Source organism: Phalaenopsis equestris, unplaced genomic scaffold, assembly GCF_001263595.1.
Source record: "Phalaenopsis equestris unplaced genomic scaffold, ASM126359v1 Scaffold000256, whole genome shotgun sequence".
In the NCBI taxonomy this organism is placed as follows: domain Eukaryota; kingdom Viridiplantae; phylum Streptophyta; class Magnoliopsida; order Asparagales; family Orchidaceae; genus Phalaenopsis; species Phalaenopsis equestris.
In genome coordinates this window covers 1466227-1483166 of record NW_018164698.1, presented here as the reverse complement: position 1 = coordinate 1483166, position 16940 = coordinate 1466227, and positions in this window count along the sequence as shown.

Sequence of the window (16940 nt, the reverse complement as noted above, 5' to 3'; positions counted from 1 at the left end):
ATATCTTAAGCTACCACAAAGGAGGAGAGAATAGCTATAGAGTTAGAGAGGAGGAGAGCATCTTGAGGCCTTGCATCAAGGTGTCGCTTGAGAGGGAGGTCGTAGAAGGAAGATGAGGGCTCATCTCTATGTATAAGCTATGTATTCTCCATTTCTTTTGTCTTAGTGAAATATTTGATTGATTCCCTCCCGTGGACGTAGATCCAGTTGGATCGAACCACGTAAACGATCTGTGTTTGCTTGTGTTCTTTTTCGTCTCATTTATATGCCAGGAAGTACATATCTCACAACAGTTCTGTTCTATGACTCTATGATACATGGTTGACAAAACTAAGAGAAAATCACATCAGCCGTCAAATCTGATCTTTTATTTTTCTTCCCTCTTACATTAAAGTTATTCTGGCAACTGCACTTTGTTAGCAAATAGGACTGCTGCTAAAGTCTATTTGTGAGAATCAGGTAAGAAGCATGTTACATGATGTGCTTTCTACCAATTGATTTAGAGAGAGGTAAGGAAACTTCCTCTAAAGTAGTGCAAGACCTATGATGAAGTTGAAAGAGAATCTTTGCTTGAGTTAGGATACTCAAATTTGAAAAATATTTTGATCTTTAATTTCTAAATTAGTTGCCAATAATGCTCTCTCCAATTAGGAGAATTAGGTTCATAGCTTACAATATGTTCACTAAGGCTCAATCCAACCCTAAATTTTTTCTTCAATTAAGAGATTCAAATTTGAGACAGTAAAAAAAAAAGAATTTTTCAATAGTCTAATATGTTCATTCATAATATGGGCTTAAATATGGTGTTATAACGCTTTACAAATAAACCTCTAAACTTCAATATTCCATTTTTTCCAATAGAACCCTAAAAAAGGTCCAATTTTTAACATTCTCCTCAAGATATGCAAAATATCAACTAAACTCATCTTATAACATAATCTAGACAAGTGTAAGGAATTAAGACCTTTAGTTAGGCAGTCTACCACGTGCTCTCCATTGGTTACATGACTTAGCTCCAGTAGTCCTTCACTCAGCTTTTCTTTGATGAAGAATCTATCAATCTCCACATATTTATTTCTATCGTGATGCACTGGGTTGGCGATGTTGATTGCTAACTTGTTGTTGCACCACAACTTCTTTTGATTTCCATGGTCCACATTGAGCATGATCAACAAAGCTCTCATCCACATCATCTCGGCAACTCCTAAGGCTATGGCCCTGCTGTTTGCCTCAATTGTTGACCTCACTACTATAGATTGTTTCTTGGTCTTTCAAGGGACGTTGCCCCCTATGAACATGCAATATCTTGAGGTGGATCTTCTATTATGTGCACAACTCGACCAGTCAACGTAAGAAAAAATCCTCAATGTCTACATGCCCCTTCTTTTTGAAGATCAACCACTCTTGTGAACTCTTTAGAGACTTCAGAATCTAATGCAATTCATCTATATGACCCTTCTTTGGATCATACATGTAGCGGCACGCTCACCGCAAAAGAGATGTCCGATCAAGTGTGACACATATAGATCAGGTTAATCACCAATCTCTAATACCTCTGACGATCAATTGGTTCTCTTGCCTCTGCACTTAGCTTGGTTTTCTGATCAACTGAAAAGAATGTGGATTTGTACCCCAACATGTCTGTTTCTATGGAAGATCTAGTACAAAACTTATTTGGGACAGGACCATCCTCTAATCCCAAGAATGTATTTGAGCTATCAAAGATTCTTTACCTCAAATTCATTAACCAATCTTATCTTTAGTCAAGTAATATATGCCTCATCATCACCATTGACAATGATGTCATCAACAGACACAACAAGGATAGTGGTGTGACCTTCATGTTGTTGAAAAGATACTATATGCTCTACATTGATCTGCTGATATCACTTGCTCACCATAGCCTTTCTAAACTTGTCAAACTAACAATGACTTCCTGAGCCACACACCTTGCTCACAGTTTGGACTGTACTGAGTTCTTGTGGTATCTCCAAATATACCTTCTCCAGTAATTCCCCATGAAAAAAAAAAATCATTTTTTACATCAAATTGGTGTAACCACCACCCACCATTCATTTCCAAAGAAATAAGTGTGCTCACTTTGTTTACTTTTGCTACTGGTGCAAATGATTTCATCATAGTCAATGTCATATGTCTGACTGTACCCTTTCACCACTTTTTATGCTTGTATTGCTCCACCTTTCCTTCTGGAGTTTGCTTCACTGTGTAGATCCACTTGCACCCAACTGATTTTTTTCCCCGCAGGTAGTGATATTTCCTCGTATGTTTAGTTTTTATCGAGAACCCCAAGTTCTTTATGCATAGACACTTTTAGTTGGGATCCTTCTTAGTAACATGCCAACACTTCGTTATAGAGACAATGTCCAAATGTACAATGAACGCTTTATGTAAAGATGATATGTTAAAATATGAAACAAAATTAGCATTGTCATGTTTTCACCCTTAACAATTGGGAGGTTGTTTTGCATTGCTGCAAGATTTCCTCCTTAAAGTTATAAGAGAAGAATGATGAGAAATCATATTACCTTCGGGATTCCGAGTCTGAGGTGGATGATGTAGGTGTCTCAAAAGTTGGGAAAGACCGGGACAAGGGATCTGCTAACCCAAGTGGCATTGCAGACACTATTTCCTCATTTTCCTTCTTTTTCCGTGTATAAACCCCTAAACTTTTTCAACATACCTTTTTTTTCCAATTAGACTCTAAATAAGGAAAAAATATTATCTCAGGAGTATTGATGCATCAGTACTCTAATGGGGAGGTGCCGCGTGGTATTATGCTGGGACCATTGTATACGTGGCACCTCCCCATTGGAGTACTGATGCATCAGTACTCCTAAGGTAATATTTTTTCCTAAATAAGGTCCAATTCTGAACACACGCTCCAATTACTAATGTCTAAACTTGTTGCCGCTAATGCTCTGTCGAATTAGGACACCTAATTTTGAAGTTGATTTTAACCGTCAAATTTTAAACTAGTTGCTACTAAGGCTCAATCACCCACCAACACGGGAAAAAAAAAATCCTCTAAAGTTGAATTGAATGATGCAGGAAAAAAGCAATTATCTTGCTGTTTTAGTTGTCTTACAGAGTTACAGTACTTTTCATTTGGACCACTGGAGCAGGTAGGTAGTACTGCCATCACAGCAAAGAACTTTAATTTGACATTGATGACCTCTCTTTCTCTCTCTCTGTCTCACTCCCCATTTTGGTCTCCTTTAATTCTGTAACCAAATCCTCATACAATTTCCCACATAAACTAACAATCCCCAAATAATTTATATGCGTATGTCCTATAAAATTCAGTTAGCTTTTGCTTGTACTGTTCATCAATCTCATTGATAATACCAACTTTAGTGAATTTCCATCTAGAAATTAGGAAAAAAAAAAAACTTCAGAATTATTGAGTATGGCCCTTGGAAACATGACATGTTTGCGCATAACTAGCCATTGTAACAGTAGAGAACTGCTTGACATGCACTATAATAGGAAATTGCAAGTTGCAGATGCTTTTTCATTGCTGAAAGTGTCATATTCTTCATGACAGATCCCACAGAAGTGGGTGCTACATGAGCTCATTATGCTAATTAGTGCGGTATTTTGGTCGCATATTATTGGTGATTACAGTTCCAATGGAGTAATTTGTAAGCATTTTTCAGTTAGTGGGGGAGAAGTTATGCTTTGTACTTATCCTTTAGAATCTTAAACCCATGAAGCTTCTTCGGTGGATGCTGAAGTTTAGAGTTCCATACTTACTGATAAATTTAAAAATGTCTGTTTTCTCCTCCACATGATCTGTACCACACTCGGAGGTCTTTTTCTGGTATGTAACGATCAACATGCAATCATGTTGCAGCAGTGGTGCCCTAGTTGTTCCCTAATCCTTGTATCTCTAGTTATGAGATTAAATACAGAAAGAACAGCACTACTTCACCTTGTCGTTCCGTTCATGGCGCCAGCCATGTGACATGATGGAACTACGGCTTGTCATGTGGTTTCTGATGGCCCCATAGTACTTAGTGTATGGACCGCTGCAAAGCAGCATTAATATAATTAATTTTGTGCTTTTTCGTGAGAATTACTGGTTAGGTATGACTCATATACCAGATATAAGGGACAGATGTAGGAGCAGAACGGAGCGAGCCAACGAAGAGATCGAGTTTAGCGGAGCTCGAGTGGAGTGGAGTGAAAACATCTGCCTAATTGAGGGATTTTTCGTTATTTGGGTTGGGGGTGTGGGGGCAACACTCCCACAATACGGTATAAGGGTAATTTTGTAATTGCATATTGTACGCCAGATTTATATATATGTGTTTTATTTGTAACCCTAGGGATGTTGTGCTCTTTTTCTGAATTGAAAGAAAAGCCACCGCTCTGCTCTCGAAGACGTAGACTCTTTCTCGAACTGTTGTGAAATTGAAACGGAATAAAAAACAAGAATCGACACAAAACCAGAAGAACACAGAGATTTAACGAGGTTCGGCAAAAAATTGCCTACGTCCTCGGGAGCGAGCGGTGGTTTCACTATCTCAGAGAAGTTCAAAATACATCCCATAGGGTTTCACATATAAATAGACATATACAAACCCTTAGATAAAATTACAATCACGCCCTCGCTCCTCCCAACCCTCTTTATTCCAAGAGACACTCCTTTTCACCAGGAGACACACCTCTTCAAAAGAAACTCCAACTCCCTAGATATGAGCCATATCTAACACGAACCTCGTTAAATTTCTGTGTTTTTTCCTGAATTTGTGCCGATTCTTACTTTTCTTTGCCTTAAAATTCTCTAGACTTACAATCATTTTTTCCCTCTTAGCTTTGGATTTACAGAAGTTCTTTTACTTGTCCTTAAGAAAGAAGAGGAAGTTAAGAGAAAAGTTGGAGTTTTAGGAAGAAAGAATGATTCCTGCTGCTTCCTGCTGCCATTTTTGAACATATTAATCATTCTGAAAGCTTTTAGTTGCCACTTTTACGTGATATATCCACTTGGTTGAAGCTGGAAGGAGAGAAAGTTGGACCATTTCTTGAACACTAGTAGGATGGGGACCCATCTGCCAATAATCAGACGTCTCTTTGTGGGGCTGGATCCAACGTATTGATTAAGCTGGAGAAATTCTAGCATATGCTGGTCCTGCACTAAAAACAGGACCTGCTCAAACTTAAATGATGCATGTAAATGATATAAGGGACATACACATGAAGGTTGGGGCTAAGTATTTATGAATTGGCCTTCTCTTCTTCTTGTCTTAATCTAAGAGAATCCTAGAGAAATTTCCTCTTTTTACATTGCATCCTTGGCCTAAATTGGACAAGTTTGAACATAAAAAGGAAAAGTAGAAACTCAATATAACCTATTTTGATGCATGGACTGCATGTGGAGAAAAAAAATATCAATAGTATTCTTTTTCTTCACTAGAAATGGATAAAGAGGAAAACTGGTAGAATGCTGTGTAAGCCTACAAGATTTTTGGTAGGAGAGCCATGGCAAACACTTATGGCTTGTGCTGCCAACAGAAAGTTTTGTGGGATTGTTGCAGGAATTATGATTAATGATGTTTCTCGTGCTCAGGCAATTATGGGAAACAAAAATGTGGCAAGTGGAGCAGCATAAGAGATGCTGAGGTGTTTGCCATGAAGGTGTGCAGCGGTTTCTCTGCCTGCCATGTTTTTTTGGTCGTGAATAATAGTACTGAAGGATTTTAAGTTTTCTGATACTCTAATATGGCTCCTAGTGGTTTTTGCTACCATGTTTATTTTAATATAATTTTGTATGTGCATACACAAATACCAGAATACAAACAATTTTAATTATTTTTTATCTGGCTGAATCAAGCCCACCTTACGAAGTGGTTGTATCTGTTAAATATAGTTTTGTATTTCTATTTCTCTATCAATTATGGGTAGTTTTGTCTTTTTTGTCTTTTCCTGTTTGTTTGTCTTTTCCTGTTTGTACATATATATATATACTCTTGTAATGAGTTTTGGGGATTATTGACAAAAACCCTAGCCACCTTTTTTGTCTCTCTTATTTTCTAACATGGTATCAGAGCAATTTTGATCGTCCGATTGCCGTTCGCAAGTTCTCGCGACTCCTGGTTTCGCTGGAAACATTGCCTTCCGCTCCTTGCGCTCGTGACCCGCCGGTTTTTCCCTCTTCCTTGGAGAGAAGAACTCGTTTGTCGGACGCGACTCCCGTTCGCCATCTCCGTCGGATCGCCTCTCCTTCTCTGCACCGAACTCGCTCTCAGCATCGCAAGGCCGTCGGATCGCCTCTCCTTCAAGGCGAGAGCGCCGGTTTTTCCCTCTTCCTTGGACGCAAGCCAAGACCAATAGCTGTTCCGATCAAGTTCGAGACATCTCCGTCGGATCGCCACTCCTCCCAATCTGTTCAGCGAATTTAGTGGTATTTTTCTTCTTTGTTTATTTTTCTTTGTATCATTGCAATGACGGGTGAAAAGGACGATTCCCTTCAGTCTATTAGTGTCCAATTAAATGGACAAAATTACTCCTATTGGAGTTATGTTTTGAAGAATTTTTTGAAAGGAAAAAGAATGTGGAGTTATGTTTCTGGAACATCTGTGAAGCCTATAAATGAAAAAGATGAAAAATATGAAGAAATGTTGGAGGCATGGGAGGCAAATAATTCAAAAATAATCACTTGGATCAATAACTCGGTTTCACAATCAATCGGTGTTCAATTAGCAAAATATGAAACCGCCAAAGAAGTTTGGAATCATTTGGAAAGATTATATGTGCAGTCAAATTTTGCAAAACAGTATCAATTAGAGATAGACATTCGTGCTCTTCAACAAAACAACACAAGCATTCAAGAATTTTATTCTGCCATGACTAATCTTTGAGATCAATTATCTCTTATTGAGTTTGCAGAATTAAGAGCTTTCAAACCATACACTGATCGTAGAGAAGAACAGCGTTTGGTTCAATTTTTTATGGCTCTTCGAAATGATTTTGAAGGGTTTCGTGGAACAACTTTACATCGCAATCCTCTTCCAAAAGTTGGTTCGGTGGTTAATGAGTTATTAACTGAAGAGATTCGTCTGAAGTCTCAATCTGAGAAAAGGAATGCTGAGAAAGGGATCCACCCCACTCCTAATCCGTCTGTTTTTGCAGCTACTCATAATAAAAACAAATCTCATGGAAAAGTTGATTTTGATGAATATAACTTTTGTAAGTAAAAGGGTCATTGGAAAGCTCAATGTCCAAAGTTGTTGAACAAATTACAACAGTCCCAACAACTCAATCTGTTGCACCCACGCAGCTTCAAGACTCCAACATCAAATGTTGTAGCAGTTGTTCTTCCGACAGACTCTCTTGGTGTTGGACATGCATATTCTTTGGGACCTACAGTAGCTGTGCTTACTGAGCAGTTTCAAAAGTTTCTTGCCACACAACCACATGTCATGTCTGCCTCCTCAAATATAGGTTTGCCTTCTTCTAGCTCATCAAACATATCTTCTTCTATTTGGATTATTGACTCTGGAGCCTCTCACCATATGTCATATGACTTTACATCATTTATATCCTTACATCCTGCATCATCTGTATCTGTCATGACTGCTTATGGCACTCCTATGCCATTAGCAGACACTGGGTCTGTTTGCACACCACATTTATCTCTTTCAAATGTTTACTATATCCCCAATCTTACTTTGAACCTTGTTTCTGTTGGTCAATTATGTGATTCTAGTTTCTCAGTTTTATTTTCTTTCACTTCTTGTTATGTGCAGGATCTGCAATCCAGAAGGCTGATTGGGACAGGTTGTAGGCAAAGTGGACTTTATATTTTGGATGAGCTAAGAGTTCCAGATGTTGCAGCTTCCAGTGTTGACCTATCATCGTTTCGTTTGAGTTCATCTTCTTCTAAATTTTATCTATGACACTCTCGCCTTGGACATGTCTCCTCTTCTCGTCTAAAATATTTAGTTTCTACAGGAGTTTTGGGCGATTTAAAAACTAATGATATTTCTGACTGTTGTGGTTGTAAACTTACTAAATTTTTTGCTTTACCCTTTTCTAAAAGTGTTTCACTTTCTACTGCACCTTTTAACTTGGTTCATTCAGATGTATGGGTCCCATCATCTGTTGTTACAAAAGGTGGATCTAGATATTATATCTCGTTCATAGATGACTATACTCGATATTGTTGGATTTATCTTATGAAAAATCGGTCTGAATTTTTTAACTAGGTTCATTCGGATGTATGGGGTCCATCATCTGTTGTTACAAAGGGTGGATCTAGATATTATATCTCGTTCATAGATGACTATACTCGATATTGTTGGATTTATCTTATGAAAAATCGGTCTGAATTTTTTAACTAGGTTCATTCGGATGTATGGGGTCCATCATCTGTTGTTACAAAGGGTGGATCTAGATATTATATCTCGTTCATAGATGACTATACTCGATATTGTTGGATTTATCTTATGAAAAATCGGTCTGAATTTTTTAACTAGGTTCATTCGGATGTATGGGGTCCATCATCTGTTGTTACAAAGGGTGGATCTAGATATTATATCTCGTTCATAGATGACTATACTCGATATTGTTGGATTTATCTTATGAAAAATCGGTCTGAATTTTTTAACTAGGTTCATTCGGATGTATGGGGTCCATCATCTGTTGTTACAAAGGGTGGATCTAGATATTATATCTCGTTCATAGATGACTATACTCGATATTGTTGGATTTATCTTATGAAAAATCGGTCTGAATTTTTTAACTAGGTTCATTCGGATGTATGGGGTCCATCATCTGTTGTTACAAAGGGTGGATCTAGATATTATATCTCGTTCATAGATGACTATACTCGATATTGTTGGATTTATCTTATGAAAAATCGGTCTGAATTTTTTAACTAGGTTCATTCGGATGTATGGGGTCCATCATCTGTTGTTACAAAGGGTGGATCTAGATATTATATCTCGTTCATAGATGACTATACTCGATATTGTTGGATTTATCTTATGAAAAATCGGTCTGAATTTTTTAACTAGGTTCATTCGGATGTATGGGGTCCATCATCTGTTGTTACAAAGGGTGGATCTAGATATTATATCTCGTTCATAGATGACTATACTCGATATTGTTGGATTTATCTTATGAAAAATCGGTCTGAATTTTTTAACTAGGTTCATTCGGATGTATGGGGTCCATCATCTGTTGTTACAAAGGGTGGATCTAGATATTATATCTCGTTCATAGATGACTATACTCGATATTGTTGGATTTATCTTATGAAAAATCGGTCTGAATTTTTTAACTAGGTTCATTCGGATGTATGGGGTCCATCATCTGTTGTTACAAAGGGTGGATCTAGATATTATATCTCGTTCATAGATGACTATACTCGATATTGTTGGATTTATCTTATGAAAAATCGGTCTGAATTTTTTAACTAGGTTCATTCGGATGTATGGGGTCCATCATCTGTTGTTACAAAGGGTGGATCTAGATATTATATCTCGTTCATAGATGACTATACTCGATATTGTTGGATTTATCTTATGAAAAATCGGTCTGAATTTTTTAACTAGGTTCATTCGGATGTATGGGGTCCATCATCTGTTGTTACAAAGGGTGGATCTAGATATTATATCTCGTTCATAGATGACTATACTCGATATTGTTGGATTTATCTTATGAAAAATCGGTCTGAATTTTTTAACTAGGTTCATTCGGATGTATGGGGTCCATCATCTGTTGTTACAAAGGGTGGATCTAGATATTATATCTCGTTCATAGATGACTATACTCGATATTGTTGGATTTATCTTATGAAAAATCGGTCTGAATTTTTTAACTAGGTTCATTCGGATGTATGGGGTCCATCATCTGTTGTTACAAAGGGTGGATCTAGATATTATATCTCGTTCATAGATGACTATACTCGATATTGTTGGATTTATCTTATGAAAAATCGGTCTGAATTTTTTAACTAGGTTCATTCGGATGTATGGGGTCCATCATCTGTTGTTACAAAGGGTGGATCTAGATATTATATCTCGTTCATAGATGACTATACTCGATATTGTTGGATTTATCTTATGAAAAATCGGTCTGAATTTTTTAACTAGGTTCATTCGGATGTATGGGGTCCATCATCTGTTGTTACAAAGGGTGGATCTAGATATTATATCTCGTTCATAGATGACTATACTCGATATTGTTGGATTTATCTTATGAAAAATCGGTCTGAATTTTTTAACTAGGTTCATTCGGATGTATGGGGTCCATCATCTGTTGTTACAAAGGGTGGATCTAGATATTATTGATAACAAAAGTGCTATACAAATTGCCCGCAACTCAGTGTTTCATGAGCGCACCAAACATATTGAGATTGATTGTCATTTCACTCGTCATCATTTTCAGCATGGCACCATCACCTTACCCTATATTTCTTCCTCCATGCAACTTGCTGACGTGTTTACGAAATCGCATTCCACTCAACGTTTTTGTTTTTTGATTAGCAAACTCTCGATGATTCTCCTCGATGCATCGTGAGTTTGAGGGGGGATGTTAAATATAGTTTTGTATTTCTATTTCTCTATCAATTATGGGTAGTTTTGTCTTTTCCTGTTTGTACATATATATATATATATATATATATATACTCTTGTAATGAGTTTTGGGGATTATTGACAAAAACCCTAGACACCTTTTTTGTCTCTCTTGTTTTCTAACAGTATCAAGCCCACCTGCCGATGTAGCTGAATCGAACCCACCTACCGAAGTGGCTGTATATTGCTCACCCGTCGAAGTGGCTAAATCGAGCCCGCCCGCTAAATTGGCTGAATTCCCGAGTGTAGCGAGCTCCTCCCGTGTTTTAGAGGGAATATTTCATCTGGTGGAGATGAAAGATTCCTTGATTCTCCTCTGGCGAATAGCCTGCAATGAATCACTTTCGGCTTCACCTTCGCAAACTCCTGCGGTGGCGGCAGCCTCCCGCAAACAATCCTTTGCGCCTCCAACCTCTCGAGAACTCCTTCGGTTTTTTTCTTCACAAACTGGTCCTCCCGTGCGATTCGCTTCCTTTGTGAACTCCTCGCTGCCTGCTCCAACAATTTGCCGTGAATTACCAAAGTTCTTCGCCGAATCGTTGAAACCCCAAAATTCACCGAACTCCTCTGCTCTAGCCGCCAAATCTCTTATGCCAAAATCTTCTTTATTCCCGCGCTGTCAAAATTTTTCTTCCCTCCCCTAGAACTGCACTCTAATACCACTTGTTAAGAAATTATGGCTAAGAAAAACAAGAATCGACACAAATCCAGAAGAACACATAGAGATTTACGAGGTTCGGCAAAGATGCCTACTTCATCGGGAGCAGAGTGGCGACTTCCTTTTCAATATTCAGAAAAGTGTACAGAATATAATATTCAGAAACTCTCCTAGGGTTACAAACATGACATATATATAACTCTATAGTACAATATGCAATTATTTAAATTACCCATGTACTAAACCGTGGGGTGTTGCCCCCGCACCCCTAACCCACATAATGAAACTTCCCCGATTTGAACAGATCCTTCCGCTCCACTCCGCTCTTGGGCTCTGCTCTGCTCCAGCATCTGTCCCATTTATGATATATGAGTCATACCTAACAACATTCTTAGTATTTATTCATTATTTTCATAGTAAGCTCATAGTCTTTTATTTCTTCAATTTTTTATCATTAAGGTTTCGGAGTTCATTAAATTAGTCCATAAAGATCATAATTTTTAGAGGGCACTCGGAAGCTAAGTAGCTTTTTCCTTGATAGCTATAACAAAAAGCTTTACTAGCTTGTTTAGGAATAAGTTAGGATTTTTTATAAGGCGGCAATCGTATTGGTGGACAATACAAATGTTGACTCATAAAGTTTATATTTTTTGTTTTAATTTTAGAATAAAGATATTTACAAATAAAAATTTATTGTAGGAAAAATTTGCACCCCATCCTCCCTCAAAAAATATAAGAGAGTTTTATATTGAGGTTCCCTATCAAAGCTTCAAAATTAAAATCTAGGGTTTGAAATTTCTCGCAGCACAAGCCCTAATGGTCGATCAATCTTTTCGACAATAAGAGGAACTTTTAGTAAAGACGGACCTTTTAGAATTATGTATTTAAATTTGGCATGTAATAGCAACACATTTAGGTATTATAATTATGAAATTATTAAGAACGAATGTCCTTTATTTATAGAATGGATTGCATGCGCGCATCTCAAATATTAAATTAACCCAAGGAGAACACTCATATTGCCTAGGTCACTAGCTATGGGTGAGTTGAGATTTACACAAGTGGGCATGCAATATATATATATATATACCTCTCATTATCTCTAGGCTTACACAAGCGATTTAAGAGAGCGTATTTGGATATTAATTCTCACCCTAGTATAGCCTCTAAGGCACTCTAATTATTGTTACTATGAATAAATCCTCACATTTTGGGCCTTTTTATAATCCTGTTGTTGAAATATATGTTCTAATAATCTAATAAATTGATAACTAAAACCAAAAGAACTTGTTTCAATTTTGAATAATTATAGCCTAATATAAAATAGTTAGAGTGCTATTAAACTTCGTATTATCTAAATGATTCTGATTTTTTGTACTTTAGAATTAAAAAAAAAAGTTCTGATTTGTACCCTTCTGATTAATTTCTATCTTCACAATATTGAAATCTTAATGTTCAAATTTATAAAGATTCGAACCATTACTCTAATGAAAAATATTCAAATCATAGTTTTCTAGCAGTTATCGCACCTAGTCAGATTCGATGACAAATTAAATGCGTCTTTAATAGCCACCCAATGGCATGCTTAATAAAACAGAGCTTCAGCTCTAAATTTTCATAAAAAGTAAGAAGGAAAAGAGGACTAGAAGACATTGAAAGCCCAGTTTTCATAAAAAAAAAATATTGGTGGCTTCATGCTGATGTAAGAATTTGATGCTGAACTTTCTTTGGATGGTATTCGTGTGGTTTCAAGACTTGAAGAAGAGTCTCGCATCCTCATGTACTCATGAAGGTCTAGCTTTCTCGTCCAAATGATTTGAACACAACTCGACGCTATTCGTAGGGTGTCATACTTTAGAAACTTTCAGTTTTTATAATTAAAATGCATGAAGTATGAGAAAGTTGATATGAGAGTATAGAATACATAATCAAATATATCGTTGACTTGGGGCGGGAGCGGGGTGGGGACGAGTATAGAGGGGGGTGGGTGTGGGAGCGGAGTTGGGAGTGGGTGTCGAAGTTAGGTGGCTTTTCCTAACGTTCTTCTTTGTTAGATAGCGTTATACTCAACGCCCCGTGAGTGGGGAGGAAGACCGTCCCTGTCTCTGGTCAAAATGTATAACAAGGAGAATAAATTTTATTAATTAGTACATATAACACATACTACATAATAAAATAAAAGTTGAACAATACGTAAAAAAAAAAATAAAACACATAAGTTTGCAGTAGATAGGTAAACAAAACTATGTACAAGGTACAACAACTAAAACTGAAAACACAAAACTATGCAATAAACTGAAATACAAAATTCAATGACAGGTAAAATAAACTTACTTATCTTACTCAGCATTGTCTAAAGAGTGACTAGAGAATGTAGTCATAATTTTTTCTTCAAACACATCGTCGGAGTTGTACTGATCATTGATATTAATTCCACCAACAACCTTTAGATTGAACTCTTCATCAATTGCATCAAATGGAAAACAAAAACCTGTCATTTCGGTTTCTTGATGGGTGAGTTCAATGTTATTCATAATATTAATGGTGACTCTTGGTTTAGTCAAAATGACAACCACTCAATCAACATTATCACTAGCTCTATGTGGATATCGAAGATGGTAAACCTGACTTGTCTGTCGGGCCAGAATGAAAGGATCAAATTTAACATATCTTTTGTTTACTTTCACTTCTATTATATTCAATAGTTGGTTTACCCTTATTCCATGATTTGGAACAGAATCGAACCAAGTACAATTGAATAGGAATACACTTCCTCCAATAAAAGCTTGAATAAAATAGTTCAACAACTTCTTCCAGAATTATTTGATAGTCTATCCTTTTTGCCCAACTTATTGTTTGTTTTGACCCAAATGCTGGAATTAAAAGACTTTTTTTCTTCAAAATAGAATCTTGTATAAAACATGTACTCATTTGCATCGTAAATTTGCCAGATTTTCACGATGTGCATAGGTCCTCAAACATGATCTATATTAATATATACATAAGAAATCCTGTGATAATGAAAAGCCTCATGTATGAGGGATGAATATTTCAATTTTAACTCACATGCGTTGCAAACCACTGGGGGAAGTTATTCTTGATCTTCCTGCTTGTGTCATCGTCTTCAACTAAATTTCAATGAATCCATGAATAAACTGTTCACACATTAAAATATCATTGATAAATAAGTTAATAAAGAAAAATGTCTCACTCAATAAATGATTGTCCCTCGTTGTAATTAAGAATAACATAAAGTGTTATGAATGTTTGCTTGTAGCTATCATACGCCATTAAGCTTCAGACAAGCCGCATATAGTTCCCTAGAGAGCACAGTGATTTCAATCAATGGATTAAGCACTTCACTCGACAAATAGCCAAATGAGGTTAGTTTCAAATTTTGTAAAAAGTTATGCAGTCGTGGCTTTTCATTTCAAAAATTTTTCCAACACTCACATCAACACAATGGCTCAAATATGAAGCCTGCTCACTTGGGAATTTTAGTGTGAAGCCACTCACAAATTGTTCTTCACTGGGGAAAAGTGAGAATATTTTTCTACGGGCTTAATGAGCTTGACGACAACAGTTTCTTGGAGCTCCAACTCCTATCTTATACATATCTCCTTCAAATTAAGTATGTTATTCACATTATCATTCATTTTCCCATTAACATCCATCACAGTGTTAAGTATATCATAAAAGAATTTTTTTATGTGCATGACATTTAGATTGTGTTTAATCATGTTATCCTTCCAGTAAGGTATATCATAAAAAATTGACTTCTTTGTCTTTTTATAATTGACACCAAATCCGGGTGGATGTAAAGAAAAATCGGGGCATACATTAATCTTTCGAATGACACTAACAATTTTCATTATATTCTTGGAGGTGGCAAGGATTTCTCAATTTTGTTTCCTTTAAAGGGATTCTCAGCATTTAGAAACATACGGTGATAGTCATACCATGAATTCTTCCCGTCATGCTGAAATGTAAATCCCTTGAATGAATTCATGCAATATGGAGATATTAGCTTTCCCGCGGTGCTCTACCCAGATAACATTCCATATGCATGAAAATTACTTATTTTCCATCAGGAAATTATATTTTCTGGAGACATCATACTTCATGAGACCTGTTTCTCAAAGAATTTGCAATCATCTATTAACGATTGCAAATATACATCAATTCTCCCTTTAAGGCTATTAGGACCAGGTATAATCAGTGTCAGGAAGAAGAAAGAAATTATCATGCACATTTCAGATGGTAGATTGTATGACATAACAATCACTAGCAAACAAGAGTGGGACGATGTAGTTTGACCGTAAGGTGTGAAGCCGTCAGAGCATAAACCTAGTCGGACATTACGTGCCTCCGCAGCAAACTCAGGATATGACTCATTAAGTTTTTTTTTCTAGTTGGCTTTAATGTCACGTCATATGTGGAGTAGTACGCATAGAAGTGTATAGCCTCTCTAAACATAGAATAAGTGGTAGACAAAACAAACTGCTTGAACGGAAATTCCTTCTGCCTCTTACTTTTTCTGCTATGGGGTTTGAATCAAGGAGAATTACAAAATTTGCATTGAGTCTCCATCGCGCTACTCTTATGATATAACATAGATCCATTTACACAAATAATCAATCTTCTCTGTTGTAAGCCCTATCTTGGAGACTAACTTTTTCATTTTGTATAAACCTTCATGGACTAAATTTTTAGGTGGATTAGTTTCTTTCAGCAGACTTGCAAAATAATTGAAGCACTCTCGGGGCATGTTGTACTCTGTTTTGATTTTCAATATTCTAAAAGCTACAAAAAACTTAGAATGAGATGTGCAACTATTCCACATTGGTCTTTTAGCAACATTCAATAAATCTTAAAATGTTTGAGCCTCAGGATTTGGTGTCTCTTTCTGTTGCACTTGACTCGCATAATGATGTATTGTTCCATTGAAGATTAGTTCTTCAAATTTGCTTGATGATCAAAACTTATTGAAGGAGCGGAGCTGAATGTTGTAGGATCAACCTCCCCATGTGAAGTCCAAATCCAATAATTTAGCTGAGATATCTGATGATAGAGATCATATTTCACTTCTTTAGGTGTTAGTTGTGCTCGATTTCTGCAATTTAAACACGAACACTGAAACCTGTCCTCAGATAGGTAAACCAGTAGTAGAGAAGTAGCTGTCACAAATTCCTCGACACTGTTCAAGAACTCCTGGGTGATCCCTTTTATATCCAGATAAAATTTGTTGCACATCCACGATCTCGACGTACTAATATCCATGTGTACCTTTAAACATGAGAATTATAAATACATTATAAAATGCATTTGGCTGAATACATTATATTTAGTTATATTCATAGATCTACTGATCGATTGTTAACAAAATGTGATGAAGTCTGACAATAATCAACACGTTTAAAAAGAGTGAATATTTTACATAGCTTTGAAGTCAAAATATTAACAACCTGTTGAGGTTGTTAGGGTTGCCGAAGACAGATTATTGATAAAAATTTATCCATATTTTTTTTTCTAATCTTGACAATCATTGTAGCTACAAAAATCCCTTTCATGAGTGTAGTATTTTCTCATTTTCTCTATAAATGTAAAATCACTTATCCACTTATGTATTCCTATCTCAATAACTATTACTAGACCACGTTCACATGATGTTTTAAGAGTGA